General features: G+C 40.3%; 1 long non-coding RNA gene across 10 annotated transcripts in view; it reads left to right on the top strand.

The window, feature by feature from the left end:
• Window positions 1-14,109, top strand: part of LOC145524755 (uncharacterized) — a 402,061-nt gene that overhangs the window by 166,482 nt on the left and 221,470 nt on the right. For 2 of the 10 annotated variants that reach the window (XR_014067813.1, XR_014067809.1), the window contains one exon: window positions 12,630-12,702. The exons of the other annotated variants lie outside the window; for them this stretch is intronic. This is a non-coding gene — a long non-coding RNA (uncharacterized LOC145524755). The remainder of the gene's footprint in view (window positions 1-12,629; window positions 12,703-14,109) is intronic. 10 annotated transcript variants of the gene reach the window in all.

Raw genomic sequence — 14,109 nt, 5'->3', positions numbered from 1 at the left:
GAAAGGTTTAGTTTAAATTAAAGTTCCCTTTCAGCAATCAGTATCTATGACTCCTTGATCTTGTATCAAGGATCTATATGAAGGTGAGAAGTGTGGTTAGAACCTGTGTATCCCCGAACTTTGCTGAGCCTTCCTGATTTGGTCACACCCTCCAAGGAACAGCCATGTTTCTTTCCAGTAGTGTCTCGAGAGCAGTTTGACTCATTTCTATTCATCAATGCACTAAAGACATTAGAAAGCTCCTACAATAACATAATCTTGTGATTTTGGGATGTGCATCTCAAGCCTTAAAAAGATAAGAATATATATGTCTAACTCAAAGTCCCTCAGACCTCCTAGGATCTTAGTTTTCAACATCGTCAAACCTTTGATATTTGGATTTGCTTTGCCATTGGCAAAACACTACTTTTATTTCTAAAGGGAGACTGTGAACTTCAGATGGCCTTTTTCAAGACAAGTCGATTTTTAAAACTTTTTTGTTTGTTTTTTAGTATAAATAAGGTAGGACTTTACAGATTTTTTTTTTTTTTCTTTAGAACTAGACATGAATATACTTGCTAGTTGTAGGACTCTATCAAATAGCATTTCGGTTTGCTTTAAATGCAAACTTTTAAAGTCAAGAATTGAATTCTTCAAATGCCAAATTGCCTGGAAGTTTTAGTCCTTTGGCTTGCTCTGATATACAAAATCCTCATCATATATGACAGAAAATGAGCTATTATCAAGTATAAAACAAGCTGTTTACCCATTGTAAAAAAAAAAACAAAACAAGGAGTATCACTTCAGAATGACTGTGTGAAATTGGAAAGATTAAGAACAAAATCCCACAAGATAACAAGATACAAATTATAATTTTAACTATTTCCCTTTGTGAGATAACATATCCTAGTTAACATTCACAAATACTTGGAATGTCATCAGTATTCAAAGCACAAGTACTTCAGTTGTTCTGTATTTCCAATAGATAGGCAAACAGTCAAAAATTGAGATGTATAGATGCAAAACCACAGCATAGAGCAAGGATGGAGTAAGGAATTTCTAATTAGAAGGGACCCAGGGGAAGCTGCATCTGAAAGGCATTGCACTTTGTACTAACATCATATTTCTTTTGTGTGGCTTGCAGAGGAGTGGCAGGACTGACAAAGGCTAAATTTCCCCACTCCCAAATCATTTCTTGGTTAGCTATTTTCACAAACATTAAATAAACAAAGTTTCTAAAGTTACTAAGTGCATTAGGGTATATGTGTCTGCGTGTGTATGTTTGTGAAAGTTTGTGTGCATGTAGGTATAGAAGGAGGTGTGATTATACCCAGATACCATTTTACAAAGTAACTTCATGTTTATTCTCTTAGCTAAACTTGAAACTTACCCTGAGAGATCAGGAGGACCTATCTGATAAATGAATATAAAGTGGTATATTCTCACTGCAACAAAAAGACATACCCAAGGCGATCTACCTAGTTTTTCACACAGATCGAACTGAAAACTATATTCTCCATCCACAGACTTGTCACTGAGCCTCAGTCTTTCTGGTCTACACTACCTCACAGAGGTATTAAAAGATTACATGAGAACACATATAAATAAATGCATGGCATTCTTAAGTGCTCAAAAAGGAGGCTATGAAAATATTCTTCTTTCTAGGTTCTCTCCAAAATATCAGATTGCATTTTCTAGAACAGATGAGGTTTCCATATTATCTCATTTTATTGAAGCTCTGTAGACAGTCACTCTGAATGCACTCTATCTATTTGGTAATTGTCACACTGGGTACCACGTCCATGAAATCTTTTTTCCAGGTTTGCCCTGTCCTGCTGCCACCATTGCCACTAGTACAGCTCAGCTGTTCTCCTTGCAAAGGGAAAAATAGCCCCACAAATACACTCCGCGTATAAATAAATAAATGATGGAGAGGAACTAAGAGTCTACCTAAGACAAAAAATCTCTGCCCTTTTGTCATTTTTCTCTGTCCAGCTGGGTAAGTTTGACTACAGAGTGACTGTGCCTAGTTCCTTTAAAAGTGAATAAAGGCACAAGGTAGAAGGTGGGGAATTTAATTCAAATGTCTATTACAGATGTGCATGGTTAGTTGTTGTTCAATCAGTCATGTCCAACTCTGTGACCCCATAGACTGTGGCCCGCCAGGCTCCTCTGTCCATGGGATTTCCCAGGCAAGAGTACTGGAGTAGGCTGCCATTTCCTTTTTCAGGGCATCTTCCTAGATCAGGGGTCACACCCACATTTCCTACATTGGCAGGTAGATTCTTTACCACTGCACCACTAGGGAAGTAAGCCACTCCAATATTGCCTGGCAAACCCCATGGACAGAGGAGCCTGGCGGGCCACAGTCCCTGGGGTCACAAAAGAGTCAGACATGACTTAGCAACTAGACAACAACAACAATTATTAGTTGGGTCTAGTATCTCATGTGCTGATGAATCTAATTCTCACTAGAATTGACCACATATCCTGGTTTTTCAATGCCAAGTTTCCCAGCGTTTGACACTTTCAGTGCTAAAAATGGAAATATTCCAGGCAGCTGGGACAAGCATTCATCCCATACCTGGCCCAGTTTGTTAAAACCCATGACCTGGGGCTTCAGACCCCACTGGGAAGCTCTTTATCTATCTTTGTGAGCAGCCTCAGCCCTGCCTTCCAGAAGCCCAGCACAGGGGGCTCATCTGCATAACGTGATTGGTTTCCTGAGTTGCATTTTCTTACTCACACCACCCCCCCATAATTTGCATGGGAAAAAGGAGTTAATGAATAGATAGTTATAATCACATTTAAATTTTTTCTCCCATTTTTTTCCTTAAACTTTGGCACCTGTTACCACTTGTCTGCTAGCAAAAACAAAAGGAATCAAAAAGAGCAAATGAATGTTAATGAGAAAATTCAGAAACAGCTGAGATGTTTATTTTTCAACAGCTTTTTTTTCCCACAAATATGTGGACACAAAGTTTTGATTTTTCTCATGCATATTTAAAACATGGTGATATTTTTCTGATAGTTAACCTGTTTCTCCTTCTAATGGTAGACTAAAAAGTAAGAGCTAAAAATTATGCTAAGAAATGCTAAGACTTATTGAGTACCTACTATGTGCTAGGCACTGGACCAAGCATTTTAATCTGATTAATTTGTTTGCTCTTTACATGGTCTCTGTGAATTAGGATTATGTCCATTTTATTATTAGAGCAAAATGAAACCTAGAGAGGTGAAATAACTTACTCAAGTTCAATCAAACAGCTAGTAAAAAAGACAGAGTGGTGTTTTTAAACCAAGGGGGTCTCAGTGGTCCAGCTCCAGAGCCCAGGCTGCAATGTTTCCTAGATGATCACTTTAGCATCATCATCTTGAGGCTCTTGGACTCCCGCACAACCATGAAGACTCTTGGCTTGGAAAATACTGCCTCTAACCCTTCCCCACCCCTTGAAAGCTGTGAACATTTTTCCCTGTGCACCTAGAAGCTCTCAGAAGAGACATCATGTGAAAAAGATAAAGGCTCTCTATCTTGTTATCCTCCATATTTTTTGGAAAATTTAGTCTTACGCCTAAAATATACAATGAGAATCAAATTATAAAGTATCTCTCTCTGGAACATTGGCTATATCCCAGCTGAAGGGACCAACTGAAAAGGAATATAGTCATCAGAATAGACAGCCCTAGGCTTAAATCCGGAGAAGGCAACGGCATCCCACTCCAGTACTCTTGCCTGGAAAATCCCATGGACAGAGGAGCCTGGTAGGCTGCGGTCCATGGGGTCCTGAAGAGTTGGACACGACTGAGCGACTTCACTTTCACTTTTCACTTTTGTGCATTGGAGAAGGAAATGGCAACCCACTCCAGTATTCTTGCCTGTAGAATCCCAGGGACAGGGGAGCTTGGTGGGCTGCCATCTATGGGGTCACACAGAGTCGGACACGACTGGAGCGACTTAGCAGCAGAAGCAGCAGCAGGCTTAAACCTTCAGTGATGACTCTTTTCAGACCATCTCAACCTAGAGAAGTTACTAGCCTTATCAAATCTGTTTTCTCAGTTATTAAATTGGGGGCTCAGTGTGTATCGCTGTCTCTCTCCTAATGCTGAAGCGTCTACTTTTCATCTCTTGGTTTTGTACCCTAATTGGTTACTACTCTATTTATAATCAAGACTGGTGCAAATTATTCCTTCCTTCTGAACAGGGCTACAGAGTGTTTAGTACAAAGATGAGAGCTGAGATCACAACCTTGAACCTATGTTTTTGAATATTAATGTTGTGTTTCTTCCATAGACTCAGTCTCCCAGATCCTTCATAAAGTAGCTTTCAGGTAGAATATAAAGTGAAGTTTCACTTTGTGAAATCATATTTTTATTAAGCAGTATCTAAATTAATATCTAATTTCTTTGCCAATCTTATTCAGGACTTACTCAAAACACTCAGATTTCTTTCCCTTTTAGAAAAAGAAAGATATTAGTACTCAACTTATTAAGGAAAAAACAATTATACACTAACGAATCGCTTGACATTTTTTAAATTAATCTTTTGCTGAAATGAGTGTCATTATATTAAAATAGGTAATTAATGACTAATTGAGATTCACATCAAATATTTGAAAATAATGTCTAAGGGCTCAGTCAGCATCCTTGTTACTAGTATTACTGGCAGAGATTTGTTGAGCACCTACTATGAACAGGACCTTTGAGTACACCCTCAAAACAAACATGTATGTATCTACTAGATTGTAGATTTCCTTCACTATCATGTGGAATATAGTACCTTGCACACAAATATTTATTGAACTGAAAAGCAAATGAAGGAAGGAAGAAAGGGAGGATATACTCATTCATTTGAAGAAAGGTCTTCTTTCCTTTCCAGATGTATATGTTAGAGTTCCCTGACCAAAAAGTTGCATAACAAAACACTTTATTGCTCTCCTCTGATCCTAGCTGAGGGTACAGCACTTGGATTATACTCAGTAAATTGTTGCTGGATGACTAAGTGCTAAGCCACTTCACTTGTGTCCAACTCTTTGTGATCCCATGGACTGTAACCGGCCAGGCTGCTCTGTCCATGGGGATTGTCCAGGCAAGAATATTAGAGTGGGTTGCCATTTCCTCCTCCAGGGCATCTTCCCAACCCAGGGATCCAGCCCACATCTCTTACATCTCCTGCTTTGGCAGGCAGGTTCTTTACCACTAGTGCCACCTGGGAAGCCCTGCTGGATGAATAAATGAGTGACAAATATGTATTTCTATACCGTTAAACTTTCTTACTGGTCTCCTTCCTGACCAGACCCCTTGCTCTCAGAGAATGCTTCCATATTTTGTCATGTGTGATTGGTTAAAAAATTTTGAGATTAGCCCATCTGAATGTGACTTCCTTCCACAACTTAAATCTTGCTTTCACATGCTACTGTTAGTCCAGCCAACTCAACTGAGCAAGGGAACTGGGAAGTAGATAACATGGTAAGGAAGCAGTGGTGTGCTGAAAAGATGGGGATCGTGTTCTTCTGCAGGCTTTCTGACTCCTCTTTTCCTCACTTCTCTTCCCACCAAAAGCCCTTTTGTCTCTCCCTAGTTAGTTATGGTTTGAAGAGGGTGTTTGCTATGACCAGTGTGTTCTCTTGGCAAAACTCTATTAGCCTTTGCCCTGCTTCATTCTGTACTCCAAGGCCAAATTTGCCTGTTACTCCAGGTGTTCCTTGACTTCCTACTTTTGCATTCCAGTCCCTATAATGAAAAGGACATCTTTTTTGAGTATTAGTTCTAGAAGGTCTTGTCAGTCTTCATAGAACTGTTCGACTTCAGCTTCTTCGGCATTACTGGTTGGGGCATAGACTTGGATTACTGTGATGTTGAAAGGTTTGCCTTGGAAATGAACAGAGATCATTCTGTCGTTTTGAGAGTGCATCCAAGTACTACCTTTCAGACTCTTTTGTTGACTACGATGGCTACTCTGTTTCTTCTAAGGGATTCTTGCCCACAGTAGTAGATATAGTGGTCATCTGAGTTAAATTCACCCATTCCAGTCCATTTTAGTTTGCTGATTCCTAAAACGTTGACATTCACTCTTGCCTTCTCCTGTTTGACCACTTCCAATTTGCCTTGATTCATGGACCTAACATTCCAGGTTCCTATGCAATATTGCTCTTTACAGCATCAGACTTTGCTTCTATCACCAGTCACATCAACAACTTGGTGTTGTTTTTGCTTTGGCTCCATCCCTTCATTCTTTCTGAAGTTATTTCTCCACTGATCTCCAGTAGCACATTGGGCACCTACCAGCCTGGAGAGTTCACCTTTCAGTGTCCTATCTTTTTGCCTTTTCATACTGTCCATGGGGTTCTCAAGGCAAGAATACTGAAGTGGTTTGCCATTCCCTTCTCCAGTGGACCACGTTTTGTCAGAGCTCTCTACCATGACCCGTCCATCTTGGGTGGCCCTACATGGCATGGCTCATAGTTTCATTGATTTAGACAATGGTTAAAAAGTATTGATATGCTCCTTTGTGGTCTTCCATAAATTAATCCCTTATGAAGTATCTTACTGTGGCATAAAAACAAAAGATTGCAAGCTTATTACCATCTTTATTATTAAGATCCAAAAATGGAAAAATGCTTCTCCTGGGATTTCTTTGCCACCTTTGGCCAAGGCTAGATTTCAGACCTGGAGACTGTTGGCCTAGTAATATATTTCATGTTAAATGAGATAATGAACAATATCAGGTGATTAGGATAGAAACTGTAGGTGATAGAGAGGAATTTAGTAGAAGCATTTCCTTCCTCTAATTCTTCAGAAAATTGAGCTATTAAACTGTTGGACATTTCAAGTACAGTCAAGGATGCCCTAATTTGAGCCTGAGACCTGACAGAAGTAAATCTTTGGGAATAAATAAAAACAACATGCAATATTCTAAGATAAACCATTAAAGCAGAAGTAAAGAGGATCTTAGGAACCACAGATGTCATCCTTTTCTGAGACCCACACACAATTAAGAAGATACATACATGGAGCCACACATACATGTGCGATCATATATGGTTACGTATATATGTAATCGTTATTCCTTAATCATGTGAGAGAGTACTGCTGGGTTTATCATATTTCCTCAATTCTAAGATACATGTTTTTTCATACTTTCACAAATTGAAACTTGGAATGGATCTTAAATTATCTTAAAATCTCTATGGACTGTTATTAGTTTTTCTAGAAAAGTCAGCTTCCACTAGTCGTATGGGGGCATCAAGCCAATTTTAAATTTTTTGCATGAGGGTTTTTTGCTCTTTGTTGGAAATGGGGGATTATACTGGCAGTGTAAATCCAGAAGCCATGATGGCCTGAACACGTGTGATTTAAGTTCTTAAGAAAGATGCCCCCTCTGCCACCAGGACTGAGGTACACACACTTCCTGGAGTTGTCATTATTTCACTTACCTGGAGGGCATAACCCTTTGGTATCCCAGATTTATGTGGGGGTCTCCTATCAAACTCCTTAGCTAGAACATTTTTCTTTCTTAGTGGAACATAAATTATTAATAACTGTATGGCAGAGACAAGGTAGAGCAGCATCATTAACCCGTTACATCCATGAGAAAACCGAGGCTTAGAGAAGTTAAGCGACTCTCCTAACGTCACGTTGAAAAGTAAACTTGGGATTTAAACCCATTTCTTCTTGATTCCATGCTTTCTGGAGTACCACTTTTTACCAAAATAAAAAACCTATGTAACGTTGGTAAAAACATGCATTCTCCTTTCTGAGCATTGATTTTCTCATGTAAGAAATGAGAGGAGATTGAGTAGAAGAATTTTAAATGGAAGTAACGTGTTGCTTACATTCGTTTAATAGAGGTGCTTTTGCTTTTCTAGTCATCTAGCAACCAAGTTAACTCTAACAGATAGATTTCATTTAACCTACTTTTACAAATGATGGAATTAGGACAGAGGTGGAATAACATGCCCAAGGTCACACAGAGAGTTAGTGGCAGAGCTAAGAGTTGATCCCCAATAAGCCTAACTCATGAGACTTGCTGAGACATACTGTTTCTCAGAACTCGTGGCCCAGCCCTCTTCCCTAAGAAGCATAACTTCTTGCTGCAAAGTTTGATTGTCACAGTGGTATTTTTGAGAAATGCCCTTGTGGCAGGCACATTATCAGTGTGCATTATCCTCTTTTGCAAGTGGCCCCCTGGCTATGAGGGGCTCTCTTTGTCTTATAGCTAGATTTGGTCCCACAAGCAAAGCCTAGGCAGGGGAACTAGAGAATCCAAAGGAAGATGGATGGTAGGGTAGCTCCCAGTAACCTGCCAGTTGTCATCACAGACTTTCCCTTCTCTTCTGTACCATAAGTCCAGGCTGCTACTGCACAGGGCCAGGTTCTAAGGTCCCAAAGACTGGGAACTGATTAAATGTTTAGTCTCTCCTCTTATAGATGTTTACAACTTTGGGAGCTGTTCTGCAGACTTTCCCTTTATCAGGAAATGTTTTTCTGAGGGCTAGGAGATGTCATCTGTGCTGACATTTCTTATGCTGGTCAAGAAATAAGGTGATGCGATGGGGAAGGAGGTGGAAGGGGGGTTCTGGAAGGGGAAAACATGTACACCCATGGTGGATTTATGTCAATGTATGACAAAACAAATACAATATTGTAAAGTTAAAAAATAGAAAATAAACTAATTAAAAAAAAAAAAAAGAAATAAGGTGATGCATACAACCATCCTTATTCATGGACGTGCTCTCTCCTTGGCCAGGCCAAGTCCCAGACATCATCCCACTAGAAGTGAATAGTCCAAAAGAGGAGTCCCAAACTAGGGATGTGGGAGGGAGATTCCTAGAGACACCTAACCAAGTTTATTATCTGTGTAGGTGGAGCCTTCTTTCAGAAACAGATTTGCATAAACCAAGCTCATAGAGGTTGTTGTAGGGGTGCAAAACTTGCTACTCTAAGATGTCTCTTTGGCATGAAGATTATTTCAAGCTGAAGATACTCAAGGTCCAAAAGACTCAAGAACAAATTTTGACCTTCCCCCTAACTGCCTGAAGAATTTAGATATAGAAATCCAGCTCTCACTAGAGATACCTTCAAGCATGGGCTGGGTGTGGTGAGAGAAACTCTTAGAGATCAGACTTTGTGGCCCATTATCTTTGCATCACCCAGCAAACCTTAAATAGCAAACATTGATTTTTCCTTTCCATGCCAATTGCCTTCCTCCCCTTTGAAATTCCAAAGCACTACCGTCAACATCCTTTTTTGTCATCATTTAGAGGCGATGTTTAAATGAAGATTTTTGACCATTTGACAAGTTAGTTTTTGTGAACCTCTCCCATGTATCCATGTTACTGAACATGGTTTGATTTTCTCCTGTTAATCTGTCTTATGTCAGTTTAACTCTTAGACCAGCCAGGGGAACCTAGAATGGTAGAGAAAATGTTTTGTCCTTCCCAGCAATGTTTAGGATCAAATGCATTAATCCTCAATGACAGATGCAGTTATCAGAAATTCAAATCGGCATAAATCAGGCCACAAACTCATCTTTCACTGTGACCTATTCTACAAAGTATTAATTTTTTTTTATTTTTATGTATTTATTTTTTTTATAAATAAATTTATTTATTTTAGTTGGGGGCTAAGTACTTTACAATATTGTAGTAGTTTTTGCCATATGTTGACATGAATCAGCCATGGGTTTACATGTGTTCCCCTTCCTGGACCCCCCTCCCACCTCCCTCTCCATCCCATCCCTCTGGGTCATTCTACAAAGTATTTAATAGAAGGATGGTGGTGAAAAAGGCCCGAATGAGGAACACTAAGAGTGTGATATTAAGTCAGATTCTTTACCAAACCAAATTTGTGTCCACTCACCCATCGCACAGGCAAAGCCAAACCACTGACACTGATTTTTGGTAGATATCCTGTCTGATCATGCTATATTCACGTGTTATGGAATACTAATCTCTTCTTTCAAGAACCTACACAAAAATTGCTTCAACATATGGGAGCAGTTTCTACTCCCTGAAACACTCTAGCTTTGGGACAGGTAGTGAAATACCCTGTTTTCAGGGAAACTTTGTTTCCCTAGACTCGGCCTTTATATGGAAAAAAGGTATCTCCCACTGTGCTCCACCCTGAAATCTCCACCGTCTATAACCCATTAGGTGGCTACCTTTAGAGAGGTGCTCACAGCCCACTTGCACAGAATTGCGAATTCCGTGATGGAGGCTGAACTAATCAGAAATGCACCTTTTATCCATTGTGCTTAAGGGAGTTCCACCAACAAGCACTTCAGGATATTTGCTCTTTAAAAGTGTATTTTAAAATTCATAAAATCAATGTAATCCAATTCAGAAAATTCACTAGATAAAACAAATCTCCAATATAGTAAATACCATAAGATAGCCCCACTGTCATTTTAGGTATTTTATTATATCATTTACCCTAAGTATAATACAATTTAAATTATAATGTACACATAAACATTTCAAAATTATTTTTTATTGTTACTTAATATATCATAAACATTTTTCTACACTGTCATGTAGAAACTTTCCAGTGCAACATGCAAAGCCCTTTATGTTCAGCTTCCCTCTTTAGTCTCACCTCTCTCTACCACACTGTCACACTCTTCTCCATCCTTATGAAACAACACATGGTTACTGGGCATTACACCTTTCCCAGCCCACCTCTCACTCTGCCTTCACCTGGTATATCCATCAGCCAGCTTATAGGCAGGCAACAGAATCCACCCTTAATTGCTCACACGAAGAGGCTTTTAATATAAGAACCACTTACTGCTTTAAGAAAACAAGAGAAGGATGCTGAGGAAACTAATAGTGAGATGCTCAGAACCTAGCAAGTTGGGAAATTCTTATCCCTGTAGGGCCAAGTAGTCTGGGGCCAGCTGAGGATGAGAACCTAGAATCCGGGAAGAGGAGCCTCCTGGCAAGTGCTGTAATCATGGAGAGCTGAAACTGATGGAGACGGGATATTCCAGCAGGGAGGGAGCAGAGTAGAAACACCCCATTTCTCTCTCCACCAAGCCTCTTATTTCCTATCAGTATTTTCTTGCTGGCCAAGCCCCAAGCAGAGATCAAAGAGCAAGGAAGCAACAGTGCTACACCGTACAGATGTCATCGGCTAAGTCCGGAGCAGCAGGTCAGAGGAGGACAGAGAATAGACAGGAAAGGGGAAGCAGAAGAGAAAATAATCATCCCTCCTGCCTAATTTGGATTTATCCTCTGACCCTCAGCATAGATGCTGCCTTATCAAGGAAGTGAGAATGGGTTGCTTTCCTCTCTATGTTCCCACTGCTTCCAGTGTTCACATCAAGATATTTTACACTTGATTAAAACTAACAAGGCAATGCCATCTCCCACTGAATATTATTTAAACAGTAGCAAGCAGAGTCTTGCAAATAATAGGCATCCTGTAAATATTTGCATAATCACCATTTCTAAAGTCTTCATAATATTTGTTCTTGGAGCTGGGCCATAATTGACTTCGTCTTTCTATTGCATTTAAAAATTCTTAAACTGTATCTTGTTCATTATTTCAGGGTTAGCCAGTTTCTCTGGTTGAGCTGTAAACCCTTTGAAGGCCAGAGGCTATGTTAAAACACACCTCTCTGGATGTCTTTACTGCTGAAGGCAAATCTGGCCTCTGTACCTCAACACTGAATTAAATCGCAGAGACAGAGTTTTGGGTGAAGTGAAAAGAATAGCTTTATTGCTTTGCCAGTCAAAGAGGGCTACAGGAGGCTAATGCCCTCAAAGCTGTGCGTCCCAACTTGGAGAGGGAAGTGAAAGGTTTTAGAGTTGTGATTCAAAGAGACATAATTAGCTTGTGGACATTTTCCTGACTGGTTGGTGGTAAGGTAAGTAGGAGTCAGTATCATTAACCTTCAGGGGTCAACATTCTTGTGGGCAGCATACCGTCATTAACTATTAACTTCTTCTACCTACTGGGGGTTGCAGTGTCTGCAAAACAACTCACAAATATTGTTGTGGGTGGCCCTTGTTGGGGAACCAGGACTTTGCCAGAAGGCTGCACTGTTGTTTCTCTTGACCCTTCATTTCTTCCTGGCCTCACATCCTCCATTCCCCAATAAGCAACTCTTGAATTGGCCCATTGGAACTCAGGGAAGGTCATGGGGGCTGAATGAAGGCTGATTCCTATGATCGGAGAAATGGAGGGGCACAGAAAGGCTTTGTTTCCAGGAGCCCCACAGGGCCCTGCTCAGCATCACTAGTGCTTAATGCGCATGTGCACTTGTGCAGATATACACACGCACACGCACACGCACACGCGTGCACACACACACACACACACACACACACACACACACACACACGCATGACCTGTCACGGTTTGGTAGACATGGGACAGAAACCCCTAAAGTAAGCAGATGTCTCCAGTTTCCCAAAAATATCCCCATGGTCTCCTCATACCTCCTACCCCAATACCTCTGTGTTTACATGCACAGAAAAAGGAGGACTCACTAGACCAACAGTTCCAAAGCTTCATGGCAACAAAGCAGCAAACCAACAAAAAATTACTGAAGCCCTATCTAGCACTGTCTGCCCTCTTTCTGACACTAGGTAAGAATATGTCCCTACCCTTGAGCCACTTCTAACTCTGCTAACATTCTCTTTGACTAGACCACAGTGATTCCTACTTAATATGCTGCTCAAGGAGATTTTGTGGAAAGGGATAAAAAGAACAAGGGGGTTGGTAAGTCTGACTTCCTGCTGTTTCTCCCCTAGAGACTCACTGAGAGGCCCTGGACTCACACGGTTCATCTCTGGGTACCCCCCCTTCTATGATGTGACACTTCATTTATGTTGATTCATCCAATTCTTCCCAGAGGGCAACAACTGTGTTCAAATCCTACCTTTCTCGCATGTGAACTGGGTCTTCTTCATCATCTTATTTTTCTCTCTTGACCTTTAGTCAGCTCAGCTTTAAGCTGGGATCTTGAAACTGAGTCCACAGACTTTTGTTAAGGTTAACTAAAAATAGATGGCAAGCTAGCTGTTAAAAAAAAAAAAAGATAGTGTTGACATGATCGTAGACGTTGTTGAAATAGTAAGATGGTTCTAGGAGGTTATTGTGAGGATGGACATGGGAAATGACAGAGTAAGGAGAGGAGGTGGAGAAGGAGAAAGAATCAGGAGGGGAAAGAAAGGAGGGAAGATGAGAGGGAGGAAGAAAGGAATAAAGGAAGGCGAGCACAAAAATCAGGGGTTGAATGAGCAGAAAGAGAGGCATTTGCAGACAGTTTATAGATATCTAAGAAAATATACTCTAAGTCAATGCTTCCCAGTTAGTGTAGTCACACTCCAATTTAGCTACCTAAACTTTAAAGTGGTGTGACTTCAGCGTTTAACATTATAAATAGGCATGTAAATGGCTCAGCATGGGAGCTGAAAGTTGCAGGCAGCTTTTGGCAGAGGTAATAATGAAGTGAATCCCATTAGTGATGGAAAGGCAATTAAAGAAAACCTCAATGAAGCTCCAGATCTGAGCATTCGACTCAAAGATTGGGATTTTGGAGGAAAAAAGGTTAAGCACCAGGAGGCTGTTTATAATGACTTTAATTAGACTGAAAATGAATTGTTTCGCTTTTTTTTTTTTTTTCCTCTCCAAGTTTGCCTTTTAGGTAACAGAGCATCTGTAATAACACTGAGATACACTTGTCAATTGCAGGAATTATGTATGTGTAGGAGGTGTTTCGTGAATGACACTGATTTCATGAAGTGATTATGTTCCCTGCAAGAATGTGGACATTCTAGCCAAGTCAGTCACTGATCCCCAGAGGATAGACAATTGTTAATGAGGATCTTTGTTTGACTCAGTTTGATTCAGAAATGTGTAACATGCATGCCACAGGTTTTGGCAACCCAAAGTATTGTTTTTGTTTGGCTTTATTTTTTTTTAATCTTTATTGGCTGCTCCAAGTCTTAGTTCCAGTACCTGCGATCTTCAATCTTTGATATGACATGTGTGTTCTTTGGTTGCAGCCTGTGAACTCTTAGTTGTGGGATGTGAGATCTAGTTCCCTGACCAGTGATCAAACCCAGGCCACCTGCACTAGTTTTAGCCACTAGACTCCCAAGGAAGTCCCCCCAAATATTGTTA

This window comes from Giraffa tippelskirchi, chromosome 10 (genome assembly GCF_054371585.1).
Source record: "Giraffa tippelskirchi isolate mGirTip1 chromosome 10, T2T-mGirTip1v1.2.pri, whole genome shotgun sequence".
Taxonomy (NCBI): Eukaryota; Metazoa; Chordata; class Mammalia; order Artiodactyla; family Giraffidae; genus Giraffa; species Giraffa tippelskirchi.
Note: the sequence above shows the minus strand (reverse complement) of the source record. Positions and strands in the feature narration are given on the sequence as shown.